Genomic DNA, 6112 nt, shown 5'->3' on the forward strand with positions numbered 1-6112 from the left:
TGCAAGCTAATGTCAAAGTCACAATCTTCAATACGGACATGAAAATAATTCTATTGTACTGAACTGAAACATGGAGAACTACCACAACCATCATCGAAAGTGTACAGGTATTTGCAAACAATTATCTACACAAGATACTAATTATCTTTTGATTGGTTACCTTCAGCAACAGCCTACTGTGTGTGAGAACAAACCAACATGCAAGTGAGGAGGAAATTATGAAAAGACGTTGTCAGTGGATAGGACATACATTGTGGAAATCATGAGACTGGATCACGAAGCAAGCATTGACATGGAACCCTGAAGGGAGAAGGAAACGTGCCAGACTGAAGAAGACATTGTGTTGGGAAATGGAAGGAGACATGAAAGGGATGAGTGTCAAGTGGAATCAACTGGACTGGATTGTGCATGATATTTGGATGTAGAATGCTTGTGGTCGACCTATGCTTCTCGAGTAGTTGTATCAGGCGTAAGCATGTATATTAAGAATACTCGAAGTTCATCACCGACTTCCTATACAGCCAGTCGTTCTTTTGATGCAATGCGACATACTAAACGGCAAATAGTGGTTGATAAGTGCATTTTTTACGTATCTGAAGATTCCCTACAAAATTGGAATCTTATTTCTGTGTGTTACTATTAAGGGTTTTCAACATGAACTGACATAAACCATCAATCAATGCCTTTTCACCTTCTTGTTTACAAGCATGCGAAACCTCAGGTTGAGAGTTATAGTGAGAGTAAGAAAGGGAGGACGATATCTAATTTTAGTAAGCACTCAACTTTGCTCAGTGATCCAGATTTAGGGACAGTTGTATGTTACTGGGCCCTGGCCAAATCATCCAACAGTCGAGTCACTTGTATTAAATTGGCTTACAGATCCTTTTTAAAGTCAGGGACAACCAACGCTTATCAGTTAAGTAAGCGCCATGGACTGGTCACACTTTGTCTCTTGTTTTTCTCTAACTAATATATTTCTTTAAGAACGCCTTTTCAGTTGTACGGTCATCAAAGCAGCCATAGTACATGATTATGACAAAAGGGTAATCCACGTTTGGTACTAACCGTGAGGTGCGACATTGAAACCAGCTGATTTGTCACATCATTCCTATCTCACTGTAATAGGCGTTTAACCGTCTGACGTTGGCGGTCTACAGACATCAAGTACTTTAAGACACAGTCTGTTCTCGGTGCAAGGATGTCATATAGTTTTTTTAAGCACCACCTGAAATTCAGCTTTTAATCGCATAGTAGATATTTTCATTGATTTCTAACATACTACTAAATGCGGCCATTTTCACTTGGGTGAAAATATCATACACCTTGTTATAGTACTTGTACTTGATTGCGGATGTATTATGAATTCGATAATGCTTTAACTTATTATGCTGATGTCGCTATTGAGTGAAATATTGGGCATTTGTATATTATTTCAATTGGAGATGACTTTGAAGACTACACGGAGCTGTTCGAAATCTGGCGGATGACTACAAAACATAATAAAGACGTCAAATTCACAGCTCATTTCTTGACGTTCATCGGCAAAGAAGCATAAAACCTGGTAAAGAATTTGGCTTTTCCAGAGAAACCTATTTCATTATCATATGAGTGAATCTCTCAAAGAATTACTGCTTGATCATGTCCAATGTGGTAGCTTTGACTGAACAGATAGATTGGTTTTTCATTAAATAATGCGACAAAATGTTCAGAAAGTCAAAGACTTTCTACTTGAACCACAGAAACAGAACGCAAAGTGTAATTTCGTGGGCCTTTCGGGAACTCAACTTCGCGATCGTTTGATTGCTGACACTAATTTCCCAAATTCAGAAAGAGAATTAATTCAGGAACCCAAAAGTTCACACACACACGTTAATTGAAACATCGACAACTGAAACTAATTAATAAATAAGAGGAAACGGAAGGCTGGAGAAAAAAGTGCCCACTATGACATACGTTTATCATGAAATGCTGAACTCCTGGAACTCTGACATACCTTTGTTGCTGATTGTTTCAGTAGTTCGTCCGTGAGTTTAAATGAACCATAAACGACAACAGCTAACACTTTTTGTAAAGTAGCGTAGAAAAATGTGTTGAATGGTTAAGAAAATGAACCGTTAAGGGAAATATGATTATGAAAATAAACAAAATATGTTTAAACAGTATTATTCCTACAGGGGCAAATGCCAACTACAATTGTGCCTGTCAAAAATGAACCATCAAAATATAAAATACCTCTATCAATCAAGAGAAAACATACTGTTCAAATAACAAACATGGTTCACTTTAATGTGTAGTGACCGGCTGGTCTCGATAAGAACACGATTGGAATAACAGAAACAATTATTATTATTGTAACCAATTGTACCAGAGATTGTTTTACTGTATTTGTTTAACTGTATCAGATTCACTACTTCTTGTTTCGTTATCCGCCTTGTTTGGTTCGAACTTGCTCACGCACTGCCCATTTCGCCTGTACCCTTTGGCACGTCTCGGTATTATTTCGATACCACGAGATCGCCAATAAATATACTTGATCTGGATTAATAAAGCCTTCTGATTTACGAGTTATCAAAGGAACCAGGTCATTTTTGGGCGCGTAATCGAATAGTAGTGGTGATCATAGTCCGTCCTCGACTCGACATCCACTACAAATGTATCTCAACAATGAGCACTCACATGCTAACATAAGACAATCCACTTTGATCTTGGTGAGGCGAAGTAAATTAAATTAATTCTCAAATTGATCGAAAGATGAACGTACGTTCACTGTGGCCGAGTCAGAAGTTGTGAGTTATAAAAATAAACGTATTAACACACCTAACTTCAGTGATTCTTAAACAGAGTATAACCACCTTTAATGGTAATTTTGTCGTTTATCTATAGATTAATTATTGTCAGCAGTTGAAGTTGCTGTAGTGTGGGCTTCTTATGTGAACATATATAAGTAGTATGTAGCGGGGATAGGAAGTGGAAACCTTATCAAAAGAAGTTAGGAATTAAGTGAAGAGGAACGAAAACCTAATGCAATCCGAACAACTATATAATTAGAAGAATGATGGAATATGTAAACAACTGTGCAAATGCTGTATTTAATTTATGATTTTCATATTTTACAAAAGGACTGTGTTAGCTTTCAAGAAATAATATAGTAGTTTATCATACGTCAGTTTTCGTTCACTACATTATATTACGTCCATTGTGCCATTGCTTCTATTCTCGATATCATTTTGCAACATTTTGAATACTTGTCATTCCCCACTGACAAAAAAGAAACACGATCTTTAGGTTAGGTGTGGTCTTAATCATTAGGATAATAGAAAAATACCTTAACAAATATCGACGCTAGTCTTAGGCAATCACGGAATTCATCAGCGAAATTAGGAAATTCATACGCAAAATACATGAAGTGAATAGATTGCTTCAGGCCATTAAACCAGTTCCTCAACCCAAATAAAACGAGTTTTCTTCAGATAGAAGTCGTTGTACCATCTAGTGACCAAGCATTATGATCAATCAAGCGCGAACAGTAAAGTATTAGTAAAACCCCTGTTTAATCAAATTATGAAGCCTTCAGTAGTTAATTCAATATTATATAGAAACCATTTACTTTTCAAAGGAACAGGATGTATTTCTACCAAATATATAACATTATTGTATTATCTCTGGTTAGCTCAAAGCATCTACTTCATGGGGGAATGGTCATATCGAGAAAAACGGTGGCAGCCACCAAGTTTAAAGTTCAAGTAAAATGAAATGAACACATTATGTACATCATGCAAGCAATGATGACACACTGAAAAAATCAGAAACGAAACCCAAATTTAATACAATAGCATCATCTTGAGGAGAAAATGTTCTCGGTACGAGGTATGTGTATATACTTTGCTTCCACTTACATAGGATAAGCGAATATCTAGTTACATCCACTCCTACTGAAATCCGAAAGTACATTGTCTTATTGACTGAACTTATTTGTAAGTGTAACTTGGATGTCCGATTGTCAAACACAAAGAATTTACTTCCATCATCATTGAAATCAGGACACAGAGTTTGGTTAGGTATTCTCACCTAAAGTTCTCAACCAGGTAGGGCGAAAATATCCCAATCAGATACTACAATATCTGTTATTTGTTCTGAAGCACACTACTTTGTCTAAGTCAACATGGTGCTGTGAGTGAAGCGATAATGAATATTTATTAAGTTGTCTAGTACATGGTGTTTACCGAGAGATCACAGAGTTTCCTATATCATTACAAATCCATTAGGCTTGCTCGTTATTCCTCATTCATAGGGTCGTTTAAAGATGATTTTGCTGTTTGACTATACAATGGCTCAGCAACCTTGCGATCAACAGAGAAGAGTCACAATTTAGCAGTATTCAGATGCCACTTATGTTCACATAAATGAAGTGTAGGCTGAGAATTGCACTGCTTTAAACCCAATTTCTTTGCATATGTTCTAGACCATTTGTCTTCCCTAAAATCTTTGGGGAATGGAGGTGTACCAACTAACACTAAACGTAGGCCCACGGTTTCCTACTGATTATCTACAGTCATCTAAACTCAAAATATAATGCATAGAATGTAGAGTCGCTTGCGCTAGTAGCCATCAAAGTTTGATTGGTAAAATCCGTGCATTGCTAAGGACTAGACAAAAATAACACTGGTCATTACTAGACGAACAATTAGTGTATAGCTTATTTTAAAAGAAATAGCTTTTAAAAGTATACTGGTGGTACTCAAAAAGAAACTACATGTTTGCCATTACACCTGCGTCATCAGTTAATTCTGCAGTATACCGAACATAATGTTCTTTTCCTTATTTCACAAACCTTGTGTGCTGTTTCCTACCAGCATCTTTATGTTTGGATTCGGTTGGCCGACCGCTACTGTACAGTTGAATAGAGAACTATCACTTAAGTTGTTTAATGAATTTAACACAAAGCAAAACAGCCCGAAATTTTAAAAAGTCTGGTCACGAGGCCAAAAATACTTTTAATGAGAAACCCAGGATCAGAGTATCGAAAATCCGCTAAATTCAGACAACTCATCCTTTGAAAAAGTAGCTACCTATTTTGCACTATACTATTCAATAAGCTAAATTAATTTTAGCTGAAGATTCAAGTGTCATTTTTTACAATTTCTTAATATATGTTTTGATACTGTCCGCCAAAATTTATAATTCTAATGTAAGTAATTAATTCATTATGTTTGAGGACTTTAGTAATGCTACATAATTTGTATCCTTTATGTATATAATGTGTAAAAGGATGGGCTTGGTAGTTCATTAACTAACCAGGTTTATCTAGGTTAATTGATGAGACGGCGTATGGTTCACATGACTACAGTATATCTTCTCGAACGCAAATATTTTTCTGAGTCTTCACAGTGTTTCTGGTTAGGGTTGATTTGTGTGTTATATACAATTTACGTAAAAAGAATAGACCATTCGACACGTTTATTACTATCATTTTTACTCGATGATAAAACGGTTTTTCATTTTAGTTTTAAACGGCCTGGGAACCATGTAAAGTTATATCTGCTGCTCATGTGTATTGAATTACATAAAAGAGCTGAGAAGTATTTTCTTGATCAACTACCTCACATGCTATACTTCGACTCATATTTTTATGAAGTCTAGTAGTCATAGGCTACACTTTATATTCTGCTTCGAGCAAATGATTAGTATTATACGTCTTTATATGCTACGTATAACCTACAACATACTACATCAGCTCGGCTATACGTTTTTGATTCTAACGGGTGGATGAGTGAATATGAATATAAGAAAAGACAAGCAAGTTTCTGTTCAAACTGTATAATAGTATTTGATTTACAATGTAGCGAATATATATATACGATTAACAAGCCACTCATTTATCTGTTTTTAGTAGACAAATAAAGCAAAATGGAAAAGTTTAAAATGAAAATATTCGGAGAAATGTTCTTTTTTTAATACAAAGAAAATTGAACAGCTTTGCATCGATGTCTATCTCCTCATGCATATGATTACTAGACAAACTGATTGGATTTACTAAGAGGTAAGGAAAAGTAAATAATAATAAGAGAAAAACAAATCGTTGTTTGTTCTTTTGAAAGACTGGTTCTAGTCA

The sequence above is a fragment of the Schistosoma mansoni genome, chromosome 1 (assembly GCF_000237925.1).
Source record: "Schistosoma mansoni strain Puerto Rico chromosome 1, complete genome".
Taxonomy (NCBI): Eukaryota; Metazoa; Platyhelminthes; class Trematoda; order Strigeidida; family Schistosomatidae; genus Schistosoma; species Schistosoma mansoni.